This window comes from Artemia sp. Qi Xiang Cuo, chromosome 5, assembly GCF_049724085.1.
Source record: "Artemia sp. Qi Xiang Cuo chromosome 5, ASM4972408v1, whole genome shotgun sequence".
Lineage (NCBI taxonomy): Eukaryota > Metazoa > Arthropoda > Branchiopoda > Anostraca > Artemiidae > Artemia > Artemia sp. Qi Xiang Cuo.
The window spans coordinates 15,277,960-15,301,821 of NC_142798.1; the positions used below are offsets into that span (position 1 = coordinate 15,277,960).

A 23,862-nucleotide genomic window follows, 5' to 3' on the forward strand; every position below is an offset into this window, starting at 1 on the left:
AAAACACACAAAAAGTAATTATTATATTTGAAAAGAATACAAAAAAGTCACTGGGCAATAATGTTCACCTAATTCATACCTCAGTAAAACAGCGTTCACATGTGTATCTAGCTAGGATCCCATGTCTAGACATGTGCTAGGATCCCATGTCAAACATCAATGTTTGGACAACTACCATTCACAAGTAAAAAATTTGGTGCTTGGCTAGACAAGTTGCAGCTAAGCGTCCAGTTCTAGACTCAAGAACTCAGTCTAGGATTTTTTTATTACAGCCAACCAGAATGTGTCAAGTTCCACTATTTTCATCATCTATGTTTACATTTTTAAACTAAAATTTAATTTTTGTTTTCCCATTAATTGTTTTTTTTTTCATTTTATGCAAATATGCAACACCAGAAATAATAGTGAAGCACACTATGGCAATTGTTTGGCTTATCTCATCCATTATTTTGGAACAGTAAAAATAGGGATTACAATTTTAAAAGTTTTGCTTGCATAAGCTCTCTTGATTGGCTAGAAATGACAACTGTAATCTATTTGAAAATAAATTTGTTGTTTTAGGTAAGCACTGAATTTTTTTTGTGAATGGTAATTTCCTAGACATTGATTTCTGGCTAGACACGTGTTTAGACATAAGATTCTAGCTAGACACACATGTGAATGCTGCTTAATGGAAAGGTCACTGATTTTACTGCAATTTTTTAAGTTTTGGTTACTATGGGCTCTTTTGAGCCCTTTAAGGGCTCAAAATGGAATTTGCCCTACAAGTAGCCTAAAAATTGAATTTTGAAAGAGCATAAAAAAAGGCATCAAGTTAGGATACTAACTGTTTACAGGATACTAACAGTTCCCTACTTAAACCCTTGCTGGACTTGAGATCTGTTTATTTTCTGTTTTGTGCTTCTTTTAAGTTTTTGAGGTTACATGGTGCCTTATGTAGCAATATATCTTTTATTTCTGAGCAATAACTTATTATTTCTGCCCTTCCAATAATTTACAGATACCTTATACACCATCAATACAGTCTGACTTTAACCCTCTGATAGAACATAATTTGGAACACTCCTGGAGTCTGCACAGGGCTCCCACTTGTTTGGTATCTTCAAAAAGTATGTTAGAGATTTTATTACTAATAATTAATTTTTTCCTGGTTCTCTGGTGAGTTGATGTCTCCAGATTTGATCTGCAGTTTATTTTTGTGGGTGGAATCATGTATTACTCCCTTGCCTAGCTTGGATTTTTTTCTCTCTTTTTTTTGGGGGGGGGGAGTATTGTTTGGTTTGATGTTATGAGTTTATTATTTAAAAAAGGTTTGATGAATGCATTTATTAAATTTGTTAGTTTTGTTTCTCCCCTACTTTGTTTATGGCCATAGAGCCTTACAGGGGAGAGACTATGTTGATGTATTTGTTATTTTTGTGTGTAATTTATCATGGGTAAAGCATTCCCCTAAGGTAAAGTATTCACTGATATATTTCTTGTTTTTTTTCAATGAATTTAAATTAAAAACATAAGTGATGTTTTTACTTCCTTCCTAGGTAAGTTATGTGAATATGTATAAATTTACTTAGAAAAGTCATTTACATGTCTACAAAAAGTATCCACAATGTTCTGGACTCCCCTGTCAGCCTAGAATAGGCCTAGGCCTACTCTTTTCTTATTATTGCATAGCCTATGTCCTTGAAAAGGGCCCACAAAGTAGTGTTGCCTCTCAGACTTCATTTCATGGAATAGGGAATTGTATTTTTTTTATGGTATAAGTTCATGGAATCATTTTACATTAGCCTAAAGTAGTGCACAAGACATAAGTTACCACGTGGTTAGTTTGAGGTCAAAGTTAGTGGTAGGTTTCATCAGTGGTAAGCTTAAGTTTATGATGAACAAAATGTTCACAATTGAAACAAATCCATCCCTAAGAGATCTGCAACTCCACTAAAATGTATCATAAAAAAAAATTCATTCATCAGATTCAATGCATGAGTCATACCCATTTGAGCTTATGCTGATATTGCTCTGTCAGACTACCTCTTTGTCATTTCCTGCCAAAGTAAAAAAAAAGAAAAAAAGGGGAAAGGCAATGAGTCAGCCAGTCTGAATAAATAAGATGTTCATAGCAGAGGTCAATTTAATTTGGTGAGTTTTTACTTTTGACTCAAATTTTTTGACTGGCTATCTTATAGAATAAGACTGACTAACTATAGAATAAATAATAAGTGAATTATATATCCAGCTAAAATGCAGCTAGTAAGGCCTATTAATAGAAAACATTCCATCCTACCAATCTATGCACTTCATGAAAGAGTTGTGGGAACCTTTAGGGTCTGTGACAATTGATAGAGGGTGTGATATAAATGAGGGTATTCAGGATATCAGAAAAGTTCTTTTCAATGATGTGAAACTATATCAATTAACAGCCTGTCTGAAATTCTTGAATCAAATTTTGCTTGGCTATCACTTCTTTGAAAGAGAGGAAGCTCTTTGCTTTGCGTTTCATCCTGTACTTCAATTTGCTACAGCAGCATTTCCAGGAGACTGTACCATTTTTGCCAGTCTCAAAGGACAAGGAAAGGAAAATCCACAAGTACCGCGCTGCCTAAGTAAAGAACGATGTTGGCACAATGTATTATTATTTTTTTGTTTTTTTTTCCATATTCGGTGACACTTTCTAATTAAATCAAATTTGGGATTTCAATAAAAACATTAAGAAGCAAATACAAGTTTCAAAATACCACTTTTTATTAAGATAAAGAACATATCCTGGTAGGATTATGCTTAATAGTAAATTGAAAAATCACCACTTCCTTGCTATGTGCATCAATGGGTCCCATAAGGTATGATTGACGAAATGTATAAAACATACATTTTATGGGAACGGGGAGCCTTATACTAATTTTATGCCGGATTGACCTTGGGTCCATTGATTTAGAAATACCTTGAAATATTGTTGGATTATTGTAAGTGTCTGAGTATCTTATTGTATTGAATTTTATTGTAGATTTCTTATACTTGTTGACTCCCTGGGACAACCAGTCCCAGCGGCAAATATATGTTATCAGACCTGTACTGTTGTGTGATAGCTGAATAAAAGTATTGTGTTATAGACAACCTCTCTTCAATCTTAATTTAGTCCCTCGAATATTCCCAGCTGGTACGCCCCATTAGTCAGGTCCTAGCCTAAGGACCGCTACCAAAGTTTATTTACCTTAAGGCCATAGTTATCTCCCCTATAAATGGAGTAAATAAGGTAACAACCAGAACCTCACCCTAATACTATAAAACCACTTTACTACAGCTGGTGGCGATTGAAAAAACTGGGCTGAGAAGAATGAATAAAAATTGTATATTGAAATAAAATGGTTTTATCAGACGAAAAAATGGCTTCCCTATCAACGGTACTTGAAATTATACGCCAAAATTATTAACGGCCAAAATCATACCAGAAAACGCGGGAATTTCAGATGTCGATGAGTTTATGAAAAAATTAAAAATTTTCGACGAATTAACTGAGTCATTTGACGATAAGGTCAAAGAGCAATGCGTTGCAGCTAGACTAAAGGGAAGCGGCCTTAAACACTTTGAGACAATTAAGGAAACAGAGCCCAAGGACATTAAAACTCTAATTGAATCTTTTAAAACAAGGTTCATAGAAACGAGTGTTTCCGAGAGGCTAAGAACTTTGGTGAGTTTTCAATTGCTACAGCAGCATTTCCAGGAGACTGTACCATTTTTGCCAGTCTCAAAGGATAAGGAAAGGAAAATCCACAAGTATCTAGAAAATAGGGGGATATTTGCATATGATTCTACCCTGGCTGCAGCTACTCCACTTGATCTGCTTTTTGGTGCTAACTCACTAACACAGTACGAGTTTAAAGATGCAGTAAGTTGAATCAATGAGCTTGCTAAATTTTCCTACCAAATTTGGAAGGATTGGGATGCCTTTATATTAGAGATGGACTAAATGTTAGTCTCATCCAATTCAATTCTATGAATACTGATGGAATTGAGTCTGTGTGGATTAAAATATACAATCAAATAATTTCAATTGTAGTGGGTGTTGTTTATAGAAGCCCCAGTGCTCCATGTGTTTTGGGCTCTGAATCTAATTTGGCTGCTATGTTGTCTCATGTGATGTCCAAATTTGCCTGCTATGATCTTGTCCTTATGGGGGACTTTAACCTTCCTGAAATACAATGGATTGATGGATCTGGTTTTTGTAATAGAGATTCTCCTTTTTTGTTTGCCCTCTTTGGTAATTCCCTCTGTCAAACAATCTCACAACCAACTCGTTTCAGGGAAGGTCAAGTCTCCAACATTCTTGATCTGGTTATACTCAGTAACCCTGATCTACTTATTAAGAATGTAATAACCACACATGTTGGTAATAGCGACCATTTAGTAATTATTTTAGAGCTATGTTTGCCTACCAAACAACCTTTCTCCAAGCAAAAAAATATGTAAACCACAAAATAACCTCTGAAAAGCTAGCCAAAGTCAACTGGAAAATGCTTATTACTGATGATATTGAGGAGAGTTGGTTAAATGTAAAAACAGAAAATCAAAATGTTGAAAGTCATGCACCAGAATTTTTCAGGTAAAACAGGCAAAAAGTTTACCATTTTTAACCATAAGTAAGCAAGCTAATCAATCAAAAACACAGAGCATGGAATCACTATAGAAAAAATAAGACCACAGAAAATTATCTAGTCTTCAAATCCCTATTGTAATCAAACAACAAACCAAATAAAGGAGTTGAAGAGAAGATTTGAGGAAAAACTGGCTAAGTAAATTAAGGATAACCCCAAATCTTTCTGGCATTATGCCAGTCAAAAATGTAGCAGCAGATGCACAATCCCAGATATCCTGCACAATAGTAAATCAGTTCCTGATCCTGAACTGAAAGTTGAAATTTTTGTCCAATATTTCTCTTCTGTTTTTTTCTCCAACTCCAGTATTGTATATCCTACACCTCCTTTATATGATGTATCACATAATATGGAACCAACACTGATTACATATACTTTGGTTCTAAAGGAACTCACATCCTTCAAACTGAATAAATCTGCTGGCCCAGACGGCATTCACCCATGTATACTACATGAATGTGTTACAGTTTTGTGTCAACCTCTTTCACTGCTGTTCAATTTATCATTAAATCTTCCTAGATTACCCCAGAACTGGAAAACTGCACATATCATTCCTATTTTTAAAAAAGGTGGAAAGGACCTTGTCGAAAATCATCGACCCATCAGCATGACATCAGCAGTTGTTAAGGTTCTTGAAAGAATAATCAACTCTGCAGCTGTTAAACACCTTGAAGCAAACAATGTTTTACACTGTTCACAACATGGCTTTTGTTCTGGAAGATCTGTTGACACCAATCTCCTCAAATCATATCATCACATCACCAAGTTGCTTGATTTTGGGGTGCCTGCTGACATAATTCTGCTTGACTTCTCTAAAGCTTTTGACAAAGTGTGCCACAATCTACTTGCAATTAAATCATGCACAGTAAAGCTTGAAGAGAAATCCGTGCTCTGGATCCTTTATTTTTTTTTATTTGCATAATCAATGTGTTAAGTTATTTGATTACTTTGGTAATCATATTCTTTCTTCCTCAATGCGTGTTTTGAGTGATGTTCCTCAGGGAAGTGTCTTGGGTCCTACACCATTTAATATCTTCATCAATGATGCTCCTTCCATTATCAGCAGTAAATCAACTCTTTATGCAGATGACCAAAAGCTTCTTGGACCAGCTTTGTCCTGTGTAGATCATTCCCTGCTACAAAATACTCTCAACTGCTGGGTCAATAGGCTGAGGCCTGGCTTCTTGAATTCAATGTTGCCAAGTGTCATACCATTCGCTTTGGCAAACTAAATCCTTGGCACTTCTATTTTTCTTTTAGGCCACCCACTCTCCTCTGTAAATAATGAGCAAGATCTTGGTGTCACAATTAACAATGAACTAAAATTCAGCACTCATGCTTAGAGGTCTGCTGCTGGGGCTAGTTTGACCTTGGGATTGATTAAGCATACTATTTCCTCTTGTTTCTCTAAAGTCATCAGTCTTCTTTATAAGGGACTTGTGTGTCCTAAGCTTGAAGTTGGAATGTCTCTTGCCTCTTCATATTTTGAAAAAGACATAAAAGCCTGCTAATTTAATAATAAAACACAGCTGTTTGTTCTCTTCTTCTATTTTACAACAGGCAGGCTTTTTCAGTTGGTGTTTGTTTGTTTGTAAATAAAGCCAAGCTTCTTCATCTTCTGAATTTGCAGCCAGCAATAGAGTGCAGTTACCAAATGCTAAATATTAAAAACGCCACAGAGTACGTTGGCTCGTCCGTTTTTGCGTACTTTTGGTCATAATTTGGGCAGAAGGGAGCAATATCAAACAAACAAGAGGCCGAGTTGGTACCAGCAGGATTTTAATCCTTAAACTGCTGGGAGTAGGTGACTTGAGTATAGCACTTCCCACATTCTGTCTACCTCAAGAACTTTCAAGGCAACAAAAACTTTCAAATTAGAAAATATATTGGCTGAGAAGTATATTTAGAAAATATATTGGCCTTCACACTTATTGTATACATTTTGACCAATTGTATATATTTTGACCAATTGTATATATTTTGACCAATTGTACATAGCTGTACTTCATAATTTAACATGGATGCATCCACAAACCACAGGAGCACAAGAAATAGGAAACAACCCACCACATACAGCCTAAGTATGTACACAGCTGCTTGTAATAGTAGACCAACTACAGGAGCAAACCTACCTGCTCAGCAAAACCTGGTAGGGGCTTCCCAGCCACCATTGAGCCCAAAATCATCCTCTGATAGCAAGATCCTCTATGATGCTATATAATGCAAGTGAATGCCTCAATCAAAAGTGTCAAAGATGAAATCTCTGAAATTAGACAGGAGCTGGCATAGAGGGTAACACATTCCCAAATGCAAGAGTATGTTGACTCAGCCTACCTAGATTTAAATGAGCACCTGCAAACAGTTGAGGCCAGAACCCAACCAATAGCAACAAACTGGCAACAAATTGAATCTGTCATAAGTGAGCACCTGCTCATTAATACTGAAAAAGAGAAAAGAAAATTTAACATTGTAGTTCAAAACCTGGAGGAACCTGCATCACAGTCTGCTGAAGAAAAGATTGCACTTGACATCAAAAATGTAGAAAGTATTATTGTGCATGATCTTGGATTGCCCAAACCAAAGATTGTAAAGGCTGTTAGGCTAAAGACCACCAAGCAACACAAACCAAGCACAACCACACGCCAGTCCCCTCTTCTCATCTAGGTTGATAATTCCCAACTTTCACTAAAAAAACAGATAGTTCAGAAATCATACAAAAAGCATGAGCAGATCAAAGTAAACTTTAGAAACGACATTCCCCAAAATCTAAGAAAACAAAGCAGCAGAGACACTGTATAAACAACTAGAAACCATATAGGCTCTGATGGGGGAAAAACAGCAATCAAGCAAAAAACAGACAATCCCTGACAGCAAGCCAAAGCAGGAGCAAACAAGAAATTTGTATAAACCCTTCCCTAGAGGTATTGACAAGGGACAGAAAAATTCTGCTAAGCATCAGGAAGTGACAGTTTCACAGTGTGTTGTGTCTACCACTTACCATCTGGAGGGGCTGACAGAAAGAAACTTGGCATTGAGGAAATAAGAGCAGAATTGACCAGGCCAGTAGAAATCCCAGAACAAGCAGTGTACATTGTGGGTGACTTTAATGTGCCAGAATTAACATGGACTGCTGGAGATGTGGACACCCATCTCTTTAAAGATGTGCTAAATGAGTGCCACCTGTCCCAAATAATCCAAGAGCCAACACGTTCAAGAGATGACCAAAAAGAAAATATTCTTGGTTTGTTCCTAGCCAACCAGCCTGAGACAATTATTGAAATAGTAGTCTCAGCACCCCTAGGGAGAAGTGATCACTGTAGCATATCAGTAGAGATTAGGCTAAACTCAGCATAGCCAAATAAATATACAAAGAAGACCATAACCAGGTTAGATGCAGCTAAGTACAAGAGCATGATGCAAAATGTAGACTGGGAATGCATGAGGCTTGAAGATGATGTAAACAATCAGCTACAACTCTTCACTGACATCATCAAAACAGCAGCTGCTTACTGCTGTAAGAAATGTCCTTCTAATTTTGGAATTAATATCAAGTTGCTATGGAGTTGGTAGAATCCGGCTTAAGCCAATGTTCTTTCAGAGTATATTTCCGATGAACTAATTTTGTAACCCTTTCCCTTTTCAATACAGTTTCCTTATTTTGCAATACACACCCTTTCTTAGAAGGATTGAATTTAGCTACGTTTGTTTGACAAATAAAGGGGAACATATCTTTTTATACAGTGTGACACTGACGATAGAAGTCAGTTGGGGCTATGGCTTTGCTCAAGCTTCTGATATACATGTAGAATGTAAGTCTAATGTGTTCCTTGCTCTTTCTTAATTTTATTATGTCAAAATCCTAGTAAATGGGTATATGTCCCATTCTTTAATATTATTATTAAATTCTTCTAAGCAGGAATATATTAGCCTTAATATATTAGTTATAATGCTTGCTTTTCTTTAATAATAATAAATTTCACTTCTAGCAATTATATGAACAAGAATTGATCTTTGATTGTGAATAATATTGTTGAATATTGATTTACCATGAGATAACCATAACTATTAACTAAAAAGTTCTCTTCTTTAATAATAAAATCTTAGTTTTTCTTATACCTGTGTTATCTTGTATATTTTATTACAATGATCAGGATTTTGTCAAGATATCTCTCTCACTTGGTTCATTTTGTCTATTGAGGCTTATTTAGGGGTACTCGGGTCTCATGGCTGAGTTTGGGCCTGGAGTCATCACCCTGAGAAGATCCCCCCCCCCCCTCTTACACTGCTCAGTCACTAGCAAGAAAACAGTCCCCAAAACTCTACCAAAATTAGACTCCAATATGAAGCGACTGATTAACATTAAACAAAGGAAGTTTAAGAAATTAAGAAAATTCAGGAGCAATGAGAACAAAAAGCATACCAACAAGCTAGCAATAAAGTCCGCAGTGAATCGAGAAAAGTTGAAAAGGAGCAGGAATGGTATGTTGCCTGCAAGGCAAAAACCAACCCAAAATTTTTTTGGAAACACCTCAACAAAAAGCTTGGAAGTAGAACTGGAATCCCTGACCTGAAGTAAGAAAACGGCAATAAAACCACCACCCCAGCTGAAAAAGCAGAAGTTCTGAGCCAGTTCTTTAGCTCAGTATACACTACCAAATCTCCAGCAGCCAGCACTACGAGTGAGAGCCCTGTAAATCCAACAAATCGACCCCAGATGAAGGCAACCAAGTTTGGGCAAGGTGATGTGCTCAAACTACTCAGGGAAATAAATCCAAACAAATCACCTGGACCCAATGGTATAGCAGCCAGATGGCTGAAGATTGCTGCCAAAGAACTTGCAGAGCCACTTACTCACCTGTTTGATACATCCCTTCAGTATGGTATAGTCCCAGCTAAATGGAAACAAGCTAATTTTGTGCCCACACATAAGAAGGGGGACAAATGCAGTGCCTCAAACTACAAGCCAATAAGCCTAACTTCCTGCTCTCCAAGATTATGGAAAAATTAGTCCACAACAAGATTATGATTTTTGTATCTGAAAATTAACCGAATAGTGCAGAACAGTTTGGCTTCATGCCAAGAAACAACTGCACAAATCAGGTCCTGGAAGTTCTGGACGAGTGGACAACAGTCCTGGAAAGTCGCCTGAGTATTCTGATGGTTCTGTTTGACATTGAAAAGGCCTTTGACAAAGTCCCCCATAGCACCATACTCTCACAACTTTTTACCTTTGGTATAAGTGAGCAAATGATTTTGTGGATATCTTCCTTTCTACTTGACTGTAGCCAGATTGTTAAAGTGGAAGACACATTGTCATCAAAAGCTAGTGTACCAAGTGGCATTGTCCAGGGGAGCATAATAGGGCCACTACTCTTCATTGTCAACATAGATAGTGTAACTGAAGGTATCATCAGCTGCATCAAGCTCTTTGCAGAAAACACAAATCTTTTCAGGCCAGTGGTAAAACAAGAAGATACAACCTTCCTGTAGAGCAACACTAACATGTTGAATGGGAATCTTGAGAGCCTAGGATTAAGCTTCGATGCTACAAACTGTAAGATATTATGGATTGGACCCAAACCAAAAAACATTGATGACACCCTTACATTAGCAAAACCAAACACTGTCTCAGTCATATCACACACTGATTGTGAAAGAGATTTGGGGATCTTTATAGACTCAGGGCTGAAATTCCACCAACACACAGATCTCATTGCAAATAAGGCAAGCAGGCTGGTTGGTCTAATCAGGCATTTAGACACTAAAACCTTCACCAGACTCTACAAAGCCCTTGTGCAACCAACCATTGAGTATGGAAACATAGTCTGGGGTCCCTCATACATTGGCAATGCTATCAAAATCAAGAAGGTTCTGAGACATGCCACCAAACAACTCCCTGGACTAAAAGAAATGTCATATGAAGAGCGCATGAAGCAAATGAAACTGCCAGGTCTAAACAATAGAAGAAAAAGAAGGTACATGATCCAGATTTTAAAATCGAGAAAGGACCTTGATAAAACCAAGTTTGACAATTTCTTTTGTAGTCAGATTATTTTCTGTACAAGGAGTCATTCTGCAAAAATCCAGAAAAAAACAGCGTCAACTACACAGAGATCTTCGTTCTGGTCAGTTAGAGAAGTTAAAGACTGGAACTCGTTACCCAGAGAAGTAGTGTCAGCACCAACCCTAAACAGCTTAAAAACCTGTCTTGACAAACATCTACAGAAAGAAGTGTTTATTCATAATACATAACATACAAAAGTGATATGACTTTGTGCATAAGGTGCACTATGTTGAGCCAAGATTAGAGAGTGCCGCAACAGGATTCTTAGTTAAAGTTCTTGAAGATGTGCTACAAAATTGATATCTGACATGCAAGAGCTTTCCTACCCTGTAAGACTATCAAAGCTGAATCTCCCTGCACTTGTTTACAGGAGAAATAGAGGGGATGCCATTTTAACCTTTAAGATATTGAGGGCTAATATTCTCCCAGCATTATTCTCTACTTTTGGTACCAATTTAAAAACTAGAGGGCATCACCTGAAAATTGTCAAGCAGTCTACAATTTCTAGAGTCTGTACTCTATTCTTCTCCACATGTATTGTCAATAACAAGAACAAATTTATCTAATGAAACAGTTCCTGCTCAATCTGTTGATGTTTTTAAATGAAGGCTAGATGCTGAGTGGTCCTCTACAGATTGTAAACTCAATTGGGATGCAACCAAAGATGCAACAGTACCTGGTCACCAGTGAGCCTGCATACAACTAGTCATCATTCCCAAGCTCTATAAAGAGAAATCCTTAGATTGCTCCTAGCTGCAACTTAAGGTAATTTAATGAAAGATCTGAATCTGACTTTCTTGGGGTCTTGAACACAGAACTCTGTAGCTACATCTCCAAAAGTGGCCCATTTTCTAAATAATTTTACTTTGAGACTGCAAAAGCTGCAGCTGAGACTGCAAAAATCTCAACAATTTGTGTTACCATAGCCTCCTGCAACAGACTCTGGTGAGGTTATGGACTTGTACAGACCCACCAAAGAAACCACATCAAGCATGAAACAGCAAACAAAATTCTAATGGTCTGTTAGTGACTCAATAGCCTAACAAAAAAATGAGCATTGCCATGCAGCTTCAAAACTGCCTGGAAATTGACATGAAAGGCTGAAAGGGATGTTTATGCTGCCATCATGTCTTTCTATTAATAGGTCACTGCCACCTGATAGTGGAGATTGTCTAGTGGAAGATGATCTGTCAGACATAGCAATTGAAGATGTACCAGATGAAAAGGTGGAGCAGCAGCTGTAGCAGCTCTAGTTTATCTCTTATTATCTCTGATTATCTGAAGCCTAAAGTGCAATTTTTTATCTTTTTTTCCCCAGTGTAAACAAAGTAGGGGTAAAATTCTACTTTAGCTACTTTTGACTATCTTAGAAAGGTGTTAGATTAGGAAAATAAAACTTTCAGGGATGAGTCTACAGGCTAAAGTATGTCCCAGGAAGGTATTTTGAAGTACCTACCTCTACTCCTTCTCTCTCTAGAGGGTCTTGACCTTTAAAATCTGTGTTATAAAAGTGAAACCTAGCAACATAGATCTTCTTCTTAAATGAAAGTACAACAAAATTGTTTTCAGCTTCACAACATTGCTCAATCCCAATTTATACGGTTTTAAAGATATGCAAATACTTTTCCTATATTTTGGAATTAAAAAATTGATATGGCTTAAAATTCTGCTCAAATAACTAAAATTGCATTTTCAGAGCTAAAGCCAGAGAGAAAGAAACTGATAACTGAAAATTAAGGTAAAATGTTGTTTTGTCAAAATTTCAATGGGTATAGGCTAGACCTATCATGTAGGCAAATTTCAGGACCCTCTAGAGGGAGAAGGAGTGGAGGTAGGTGCTTCATAATACCTTCCCAGGACATTCTTTGGCCTTTAGACCCATAGCTGAAAGTTTCATTTTCCTAACCTAAAACCATTCCAAGATGGCCAAAAGTAGCTAAAGTAGAATTTTACCTAATCTTTTTCCCATAGGTAAAGATGTGGTCTTGTTAGGTCACTCAAGACATGTGGTCTTGTTTAGAAAGAGTTGGAGGTAAGTACTTATAAGTTAGCCTTAGCCATGGGACATTACACTTGGAGACATGTAGATCCATCCCGTGAAAGTTTCATTTTCCTAACCCAACCCCTTTCCAAGATAGCCAAAATTAACTAAAGTAGAATTTTACCATATTTTCTTTCAAATTCATGAGTATTTGAAACTTACCACTTATGCAGTAAGTTACCAAAGTTAGCCTACTGGTAACTTATTTGGTAGGAGTAAGTTTCAAAACTTACCAGTAAATCTTGCAAACTCGCCTAAAGTAACTTAGAAAACTTGGTAAATTTTTACCAAATCATATTATTGACTTAATAAAGTAAACATACCACCGGATGCCTTTTTTTATGCTCTTTCCAAATATAATATTCCCACCTTGGCTGCAGACTAAATTATAAGATTTTCTCCAAATATATCTAAACAAGACCACATATTTTTATTTCTATGGGAAAAAGATTACTTTACACAAAGATAAATGAATTTATTTAACTGATCTTCCTTACTTTTCAGAAAATTATGTAAAGGCAACTTTCTATTCAGTTAAATTTTACATAGATGACAGTATAATAAGTTCGTTGGAAAAAAAACCCATAGGCTTCTTTTAGAATCTTCTTTTATCGCTTCTAATCAGAAGTTATACCAAACCAATCCTGCTAAACTCATCCTCAGGGCTATATCTGTGGTGTTCTCCTCCCCATAGTGTAGTGCAGACAGTTTGATATCATTCTATTTTCCCTTCTTGCTTTAGTTTTGTTTTTTTCTGTTTAAAGCTTTTTCCAATAGGCAATATTTAGAAGTCCTCCAAAAACAAATGTCCCCCCCGATCCCAAATCAAATTGCAGTGAATGTGCCATAGTGAAAGATACCCATCTTGGCTGGTCAAGCACACTTTCTCGAAGTTCAAATGATAGCTCCAATTCGGAGAATAGGACAATGATAAGTGTAGGGGCTAATGTAACCATAAATGATGATAATGGGTTTCAAGAAGTCCTCTCTAGAAGCTCTAAAAAAAGGAAAAAAATCTACCCAATCAAAAGTATTTCCCCTTTCCCTGCCCAACATCCTCCCTCCAAAAACTTACGAATTTACCTTAAAATTACTCCTACTACCCCCTTCGAAATAAAAATGATCACTGCAATAAGAGTTGCAATTTTTAAATTGCTAAAATCAATGTTCTCTCTTAATATTAACCGAGATAGATCTCTGCTAATAGCTGTAGAAGATCAGAAATCAGCATGTCCAATAATTAACCTAAAATCCCTTCTGAATACCCCAATTATTGCATCTAATTGGAACCCAAAACAATCACCAACAAAAATAGTAGTTTATTATGTTCCCCCAGAGATATCCACTCAGGAGTTAAAAGAAGGGCTCTCAGATAGGGCTGGAAACACAATCCCAGTTGAGGATGTTACCCAACTTGGCAAACCTAACTCTAATGGCCTAAAAACTAGTAGATCCTTCTTATTCACACTGAAGGAAAAAATTAATATCCCAGAAAAATTATTCCTATTTGGGCAAGTCAAACCACACAAGGAATACAAACCTAAGCCTATCCAGTGTCAGAAGTGTCTCAAACTGGGACACACAACAAACAAATGCAATGAAATTCTCCGAGAGTGTAGTAATTGTAAAGCTTTCCATTCTAAAGAGTTGACAACTTGCAACAACACTCAGCCTACATGCATCAATTGCAAAGGCCCACATGAATCTACAAATAAATTATTATGCCCTGCATACAAGAAAAGAGCTCTAACACTCCAAATATCAACAGAGAAGGCCATCCCATACCCCTTTGCAGCAATGGAAGCAAATACTGCCCAACAATACCAAATAAAGCATGTAATGAAACCAACCAAAACACCCACGTCAAGCACCCCCACTGCATCACGCACCCTATATAAAACACCATCTTCTAAGCCCCCTAGCTCAAATCCCTATCAGAAGGAATCACCAAGCCAACAAGCCTCCTTGTCCAGTTGGATGAGGTCAGCCTGCCCCCCCCCCTCCCAAGAAGAAGCAAACCAGAAACACTACCAGGAATTAACCCCTTAACCGACAAACAGGATGCACAACCAAAAATGCAATCCCCAAATATATGCTTATTTATTCTGAACTGTAATGCAGTTCAGGCCATGAACATACATCAACTACAGAAAACAAAAATCATTGCAGAATTGGCAAAAATCTACATCCCAGATTATATGCTCATTCAAGCAAAAAAAGATCTTGCTTTACTTTTAACAAAGATGAACATTGATACACAGTCATATGAAGAATAAATCAACAACACAACATATATCAATACTCCAATGGAATGTAAGATCACTCACAGAAAATAAGCTAAATGAACTAATATCTTTTATGAATAATAATTCCATTAATATTGCTTGCCTCCAGGAAACTCATTTAACCCAAAATCAACAAGTTAAGTCTCTGGGATATACTATCCTCAGAAAGGATAGATATTCAGAGAGAAAAGGAGGTGGGGTAGCTTTATAAGTGAAAAATAATATAAAATTTTTGGCATCAATTTTCCAGATTTTACAAATTATGTTGACGCAATTGGTATCAGTGTTTGGCTGAATAATTAAAAAACCTACATAATAAGCTTTTATAACCCTAATGGCCAAACTACAGATGCCAATGATTTCTTTAATTATATAAATAATTCTAATATGTTAAAAATATTATTATTTGTGGAGATTTCAATGCCCACAGCCTTTTGTGGGGGAATAAACCAGTAAATAAAGCTGGTAAATTCATTGAGCATATGACTTCAAATAATAATGAAATAGCTGTTGCTACCCCTCCAAACCTGAATACGTATTTCAACCGCAAAAGTGGCAGATTCTCCACAATTGACCTACAAATTGTTTCATTAAATTTTTTGAATAAAATTTACATTAATAAAATTGATAGTCTATGTACTGACCACTTTGCTATAGTTTGCTCCCTAAATGAACCTGCTGAAACTATATCTCATACCTCCAAATATATCAACACTAAAGCAAATTGGTCTATGTTCCAAAATAAGCTAAATGATGAAATTACAAGTTTCACCCAAGTTTCATGCATTTCTAACACAACAGTTGACACACATGCTGAAGCCTTGACATCTTTACTAATAAATACAGCTAATCATGCTATCCCCAGGGCAACACCTAAGAAAACTTTCCCTAAACAAATTCCTAAAGCATGGTGGACAAATGAGTGCCTAAATAAATGGAGAATAAAAAAGGCAGCTAGGACAGAATTCATAAGAAAACCATCACCTACTACATATTTAAAAAAATTACAAGCAGAATCTAATCTTAAAAGGACTATAATAGATGCTAAATATAAATACTGGAATAATTTTGCAAATAATCTCTCCAGAGAAACACATGAGCCAATTATACACAAAGTTATAAGCCACATCTGTGGGAAAAAGACTCCCCCCAACCCACTCCTGTATGAGCTTATACATAATAATACCAATTATGACAATGATAATGAAAAAGCTAACCTATTTGCAACTCTTTTTGTTAATAAGCTAGCTTCAAATAATCAAAGCAAACTGTCCCCAATTCCTATGAACCCAAGTTACCCTACCACGCCCAGGATCCGAGTACATAACTAATCCATTCTCAATCCAGGAATTGAATAATGCAATACATCATATTAGGACCAAAACTAGCGGCAGCTATGACAATATACACCCTACATGAATCAGTCCCACTTGAATGGTTTAGGTCTTACCTCTCAGGGAGATCTCAGTATGTTTCGGTTAATGGTACTTCTTCCTCTTCCTTGCCTATTGTGAAAGGTGTCCCACAGGGCTCTGTGCTTGGACCACTTTTGTTTTTAATTTATATTAATGATCTTGTTGATGGTCTTCATCCCCTTGTGCACCCTATACTTTTTGCTGATGACAGTAACTTCTTCATTACTGCAGTGGACCTGCCATCTGCCATTTCCCTAGCTCAAGGTCTTCTTGATAAAGTAAAAGATTGGTGCTGGTCAAATGGTATGACTCTCAACAGCCAAAAAAGTGCCATTGTACATTTTAGAACCGCTTATCGTATGAGAGACGCAGGGGAGCCAACCATCCTGACTTATGGGAATGATATTATACCGCAAGCTACTATAGTGAAATTTCTGGGTGTGTATCTTGACTGTTTTTTTTCTTTTAAACCACATATAACTCATACCCGTTCCCTTGTCCTCCGCCAATCTTCAATGTTATACAGGGTTAACTCATTTCTTCCCCCTGATGTTATACTTTCTCTTTATTATGCTTTTATTTTTCCTTACCTTTCTTATTGCTGTTCTGTCTGGGGTAATACTAATAAATCTCTTCTCTGCTCACTTCAAAGAGCCCAAAATAGGGCAGTGAAGGCTACTTTTCTTCTTCCTCGTTTTTACCCTTCCTCTGATCTTTATAATGATACTGGAATAGCTCCGCTGGATCGTATTGTGGGTAAGAGTTACCTTTATTTAGCACATTATGCTTTTCTAGGTAGACTCCCACCATCTCTGCAGCAGTTTTTCTTTCTGTCAGGCTCAGGTAGGTACTCTTCTTTTTTACGTAGCTCTTTTCGCAGGTTCATTTTACCTAAGCGTTCATCGACAGCAGGTCAGAGGTCTCCTGTTTATCAATCTATTTTACTATGGAACTCCATCCCTCCTGATGTCTCTCTATCTCTTTCTGCAAAGGCACTTTCTCGCTGGGTATTTCCAGTATAGTCTTTTCCCCCGTTTCTCTTCATTTTTTGCATTCTATCCACATTTATGTCTTTTTTTTTCATTCAATATATTTAAAATAATTCTCCTATTTTCTCCTATTATTTCTCCTATTTTCATAAATGTCTCTTATCTAATTTTTTTTTTTTTTTGTTTTTTTTTTTTTTTTTTTTTAAATTTTTTTTTTTAGTGCTTTATAATAGTGTCTTATTTATTTTGTTGGCCCTGTACAAGCTTAGCTTCTTGGGCGCGTTTAAATTTTTAAGTTTGTAATTGTATTGTTTTTTTTTAGTATTAATAAATTGATTGATTGATTGATTGATTGATTGACATGGATAAAGAATCTCACACCTTCATACAAACAAGAACTGCTAAATTGTTGTAATCACGCTTGGGCATCTTCTATGTTCCCCAATATATGGAAATGTTCGTCCCTCCTACCAATCCCAAAGGAAAATAAACCCAAAGATAACCCTGAGTCCTATAGGCCCATAATGATTACTCCTGTGATGGGGAAAATAATGGAGAAAATGATCTATCACAGACTCCTCTGGTTTGTTGGGAAAAATAATATGATCCCTCACACTGAAACTGGACTCAGGAAACACCACTCCTCAACAGATGCTTTCATTTTGCTAACAAATGCAATAAATGAATCTTTCTCAAAAATAATGTCCTAGTTGCAGCTTTCCTAGATTTTGAAGGGGCATATGACAATGTGAACCACCAAATCCTTTTAAACAAACTTGCAAACCTTGGAGTACCCCCTAAGCTAGTATCTTTTATTAAATCCTTCATAGAAGTGCGAAGTTTCCTTGTTTGTGTTGGTTCAGCCTCTTCACCCCAAAAGACAATAACCAAAGGCCTACCTCAGGGAGCAGTCCTCAGTTGCCTCCTATTTGCCCTATATCTCTGGGTCATGGACCTACCCCACACGAATCTACAATATGCTGATGATCTGGTGCTATGGTCATCTGGAAACACCTTTCAGATAGTACAGTCAAATCTGCAAAAGTCACTTTTCCAGTTTGAAAAATTCTCTCAACATTCAGATTTACTCATTGCACCCACCAAGTCAAAAATAATCCAATTTCACCGGAAGCGAAACCATGTTAATGCAAAACTAACTCTAAACTCTAAATAAAACAACTATTCCAGAAGATAATCATATTAATTACCTAGGTCTCATGCTTGACCAAAAACTTAATTTCCACCTCCACATTTCAAACACAATAAAAAAATGCTATAGAAAAACAAATATACTAAAACGACTTCTTTCCACACCCTGGCGCTGTAAGGAGAAAACCTTACTCCAGTTTTATAAATCACACATAAGACCCCATATTGACTATGGGCTCATCGTCTATGGTGCATGTGCAAAGACCCAGATGCAAAAAATTGAAACAACACAAAATGATATAATACGTCTCATATTTGGTCTTAGAAAACCCACAAGCACCAAGTTTCTGCTTATGGAGAGTGGATTAACATCAATAAGGGAGAGACGTAGCTTTCTCTTGACAAAACATCTTACAAAAATTGAATCAAATAGCTCACACACACTACATAATTGGTTAAGAAATCCAGCTATGTATAGAGGCATTGCAGATGAGTATGCCAATATTCAGAAGAAGTTCCCCATACCAGCAAAGTCTATTGCACCTACTTTCCCCCGTTCCCCCCATGGAATTGGTCAAGTCCCATAATAAATAATGACTTCTCAAAGTGGAATAAAGATTTAACCCCCATTGCTTTTGTCCAGAAAAAATTTGCAGAACTTAATACTATTACCTATAAAAATCATTTCCAAATATTTGTTGATGGGTCAAAAATGAATGAGAAGGTTGCAAGTGGTGTTTTACTTCCTCACCTGAAAATTGCAATTGGAGAGAGACTATATAATAATTTATCTATAATGTCTGCTGAGTTAAATGCCATAATCATGGCATTAGAACACATTAAGGAAAACCATCCTTTGATTGCAAATTCAAATAATATTATCATATATTCCGACTCTCTATCAAGCCTTGAGTTGCTGGCCTCAGCTCCTCAATATAAGTTGGACATTGACCCTTATCATTGTCTCAGTACTATAGATAATCTTGCTTCAAGTGGCATAAAAACTTATTTTCAGTACATTCCTAGCCACTCTGGCATAAGTGGTAATCATCAGGTTGATTAAATAGCAAAAAATGCTATAAATATTGACCAGCCAAGTGGGAGATCAATCCCAATTAGAGATATTTACCGATGGAGGCTATAAGATATTAATTTTAATAAGATTAATCCTATCTTTTCCCCCTTTCCCAATAAGAATCTTTCTAAAATTTATCATAGAATTCGTTCTGGAACAAATGGACTAAATTTCCTTGCATTCTCATATAAGTCTTCTAATTCAAGTGGTTCAATTCCCCTGTCCCCTCGTTGCAGGCATTGTAATATGAATAATGAAACAATTGACCATTGCCTATTTGAATGTAATATGCTGACGTCTGGACAACATACCTTGCTTTGTAAGCTGTTAAAATGCTTCAAACACCACAAAATCTCACTATCAGCCAAGAGCCTAGCCAACTATACATGCACATAGAGCACAGAAATCGATATCTATCATCTTATATTTGAACTCCTTGAGTCAAAAGATCTACTGAAAGATATCTGACAATATCTAATAAATGAGAGACGACCAAGCCAGTAGCTCTGTAGCCCACAGAGTGAAGCAAAAAGAAAAGGGCTAAATAGTATTAACTGAATAGCCCGCCTGCTGTGAATTAGAAGAAGAAGAATCTTAGCATGAAGTTTACGCTACGATCTAAAAGATTTGAAACTTAGTTACATGTTTTAACAGAAATTTATACTTTTTATTATGTCACTGAGCAAACCTGGTCGCACTACAAAAAATAGTGTTTGTACAATACTTCGATCTCTCTCATATTTGAGTTCTGCAAAACTCCACAAGAATAATATTAGGTTCGCAGATCTGCGTCCGCTAAATTTTTTTTTACAAAAAAGAATTACAAAATAAAGCTTTACTTAATTTCTTGTCTCTATTTTCCTTTATTTTGCCGTAGAGTATGACTGAGTTCTAAGTTCTTTATTTAACAATAAATTTCATAAACAAAAACCAAATCTACTTCAGCACAATTTCCGCCATAAGGCTCCATGGCCGGGAAAATGGCAATGTAACAAGGACTGCAATGAAAAGTACGGTTGAATTTACGTTTTGGATTTTTTTTTCCCTTTTAACTTTAATCGTGTTTTCACATTACTTAGTGATGCCAATCCATGAATTCTATAGGGGGGAGGGGTCAACTTACAAGAATATACAAAACTATATTTTTCAAAAAAATAGGTGGTATTCTTTCGCTTTTGATATTTCTTTTGAAAATGGGGAAAAAAGTATTTTCAAAATCTAGGGGAAACCAATTCTCCCTCTTGCACCCCCTGCCCAACCACAATTGGGGGAGTTATTAACATACCGTTATATAATCTAGATGACGAAAGAACGTAAAACAGTCTATGATTGGTCAGTTAAAATTAATTCACCAGTTAGAAATTAGTTTATATTTTCACAGTATGTATGCAAATAAGTGGAACAGGCCTACTGCATACCTAACACGAATCAAATGTGAAATATTATTTTCAAACTCATGTCAAGGCATAAAGGTTGGACTCACAATTCATTGGCCCATGTGCTTCAGCTTTATTCTTAAAGAATTGGGACAAAAAGTCTAACTTTAGTACAATAAGTGACCGTTTGAAGAGGGTGCAGTACCCAGAACATTAAAAAAAAAAAATATTTTTATTCATTTTTCATAGTATATACAGGGCTGTATATACAGGGCTGTATATACAGGGCTGTTCTAATTGAGAAGAGAAGATATCTTAAACCAAACTCTTTAAATCAAAATTTATTTTTTTGTACAGTATTGTTTCGGGAAAAAGAGCTCGTTTTGCATGTTTGATTTTCAAAATAAAGCATAATTATACAAAACGTTTTTGGCAATAAAAAGGGAACTATCATCCCACATCACTCCTATTAAGGTGTAGCTAAAACAAAGTAATATTGTAGATTTATTTCCACCTTCACCCCCCCCCCCCGTTCATACACTTTTCCATATTTATCTGAAGGCTGATAGAGAGCTTGACAATTGTTCCGCAAAAATGCACCTTTTTGGGGCATTGGTAACTCTCAGACACAATTACCCTCCCCCCTCATAATAGCCAACGCACAAATTATCACTTTACATTGTTTCATGAGACATCAGGTGATTCAACTTAGTTAAGTGAAGCCTTAAATTAAAATGTTTATCTTAACCATGGATCTTGCATGGACTGCGTGACATGTTGGAATCGAATGTGTCACTGTATGGCATTGCTACTTCTGAAAATGGAAAGCTCAGCATAAAACATTTTGACACTTCCAAATCAATTGGCTATCTCAGAATTCTATTCGACATATATTTTACCTTCTTTGGGGCAAAACTGTAGTTTGGTGCCACAAAACGGTATAAAAAGCCACTTTCACATAATCTTTTTTTGCTATTGAAAAATTCTGCTGGAAATCTTAATTTCCGTTCAAATGAACCCTCTTTCGATTTTATAAGACCATTGGTTCAATACGGTCACCTCTGGAGAAAAAAAAACAACAAGGACGCATCTGAAAACCTTTCTTCGGAAAAAAAAAGCAAAATTTCACACTGTTGTAAATGGTGTGCGTGTAACTGAACCACCGTGTAACTGGACCACAGGCAACTGAACCCCAGTAACTGAACCACCGTTTAACGAAACCCCTGTATAACGGTACCCATGTGCAATTGAGTACCATTTAACTAAACCCTCATGCAACAAAACCACCGTGCAACTGAATCCCATTTAACTGAACCCCGTATAACTGAATCCCCGTGCCACTGAACCACCGTGCAATTGAACCACCATGGGACTGAAACACCATGCAACTGAACCACCGTACAACTGAACCATCTTGCATTTGAACTATCGTGCAACTGAACCACTGAACTCAGTTTTTCAGTATTCAACAAATATGAGGCTATATCATTGGCTAAAACACAAGTTCGAACTTTTACCTGTTCAACCTTGTTGGAATTGTTTGTTTCTTAAAGTCATGGTATAAACGACTGAAAAGATCATTAATAAAAAAGATTTGTTTTATTTTTGAATAAAAAAAAGATCTGATGTCGCAAACCATTAAAGCTGATTTATTTCTGTGTTTTTTTGTTTTTTTCTTCAGATGAATCAGACCTTTCTGGACGTTAAGTGATAATTATATGTGTTTAAAATATTTGATTCTAGTGAATCTAGAAAACCAATTTTGATCAGATCTCTTTGAGGAGATTGTAGCTAAAAAGGATATTGGAGGGGGACTGGTGGCACTCCAGGCTTTTCTTCAATATCCCCTCAACATACCAAGAAAGTTTAAACTTCATACCCTCAGATTTGTACCCTCAGGGGTTCTCGACACATTGCGGATATGTCGACTTGTAAAACTGGATGTATAAAGCGCTTCTGTATTTAGTTAAAGTTGCTCCTAAACATTTTCCAAACGATATGACAACCGATACCATCAGCCATTGTAGATATTGCTGGTATTTCCTTTTCACAACCAATAAAGGAAGAAACGTCTTTTGATTGTGTTTGGCATTCTTCTTGACATTTCCCTGAGATTTGAAATACTCCATGATTTTTTTTTATCACAAGCAGCGTAATAGCGCTGCCTAAGTAAAGAGAGATGTGGGCACAATGTATTTTTTGTTTATATGTTTTCTTTTGGTTTCTAACCAGGACACTTCGTATCGAAAGAGTTGTCGTAGAAACTTCGAAAACGGCTCATTCGATTGGAAATATCTTTTTGGAACTGTCGTGGATGGAGGAGCAGAAAAGGTACAATTGAAAATTTTTTATTTGAATCGGGCACGGATATTCTTAGAGTTTGTGAAATATTTTAAGATGAAAGTTTGGCAAATAAAATTAATATTAGCGATTTCCAATTTTTCGTGTAATTAGGAATAAAAATAAGCAAGGTGGTTCAGCAATACTAGTTAAAAAATTATATTCCGGAACGGATGAAAGAAGAATTTCTATATCTGAATACTGAGATGATTTTTGAAAGCTGTATTGTTGAATGTTTTTTCACCCAATAATAAAAAAATTTAATTGCTGTAATTTATCGACCTCTCTCATCTAGCATAGCAGACTTTATTGACAAATTTGAAAATATGTCAAATCTTCGAATGCCATTTTTAATCCTTGGGGACTTCAATATTGACTTAATGGGATGTCTCCCATCAAGCCAGCAAGGAATCGACCGACATGTCCTTAAATTTTTAGAGTGTAACCTTTCTCATGGTATGAACCCAGTATGTTTTATTCCGACA

At 36.3% G+C, this 23,862-nt stretch overlaps 1 protein-coding gene across 1 annotated transcript in view; it reads right to left on the reverse strand.

Annotated features, from left to right (window-relative positions):
- The window catches only part of Acat1 (Acetyl-CoA acetyltransferase 1), a 116,340-nt gene extending 103,157 nt beyond the window's left edge, over positions 1 to 13,183 (reverse strand). Inside the window, exon 1 of the mRNA XM_089089358.1 lies at positions 13,072 to 13,183. The gene's annotated coding sequence lies outside the window, so the exon portion shown is untranslated. The remainder of the gene's footprint in view (positions 1 to 13,071) is intronic.
- Positions 13,184 to 23,862: the final 10,679 nt, after the last annotated feature.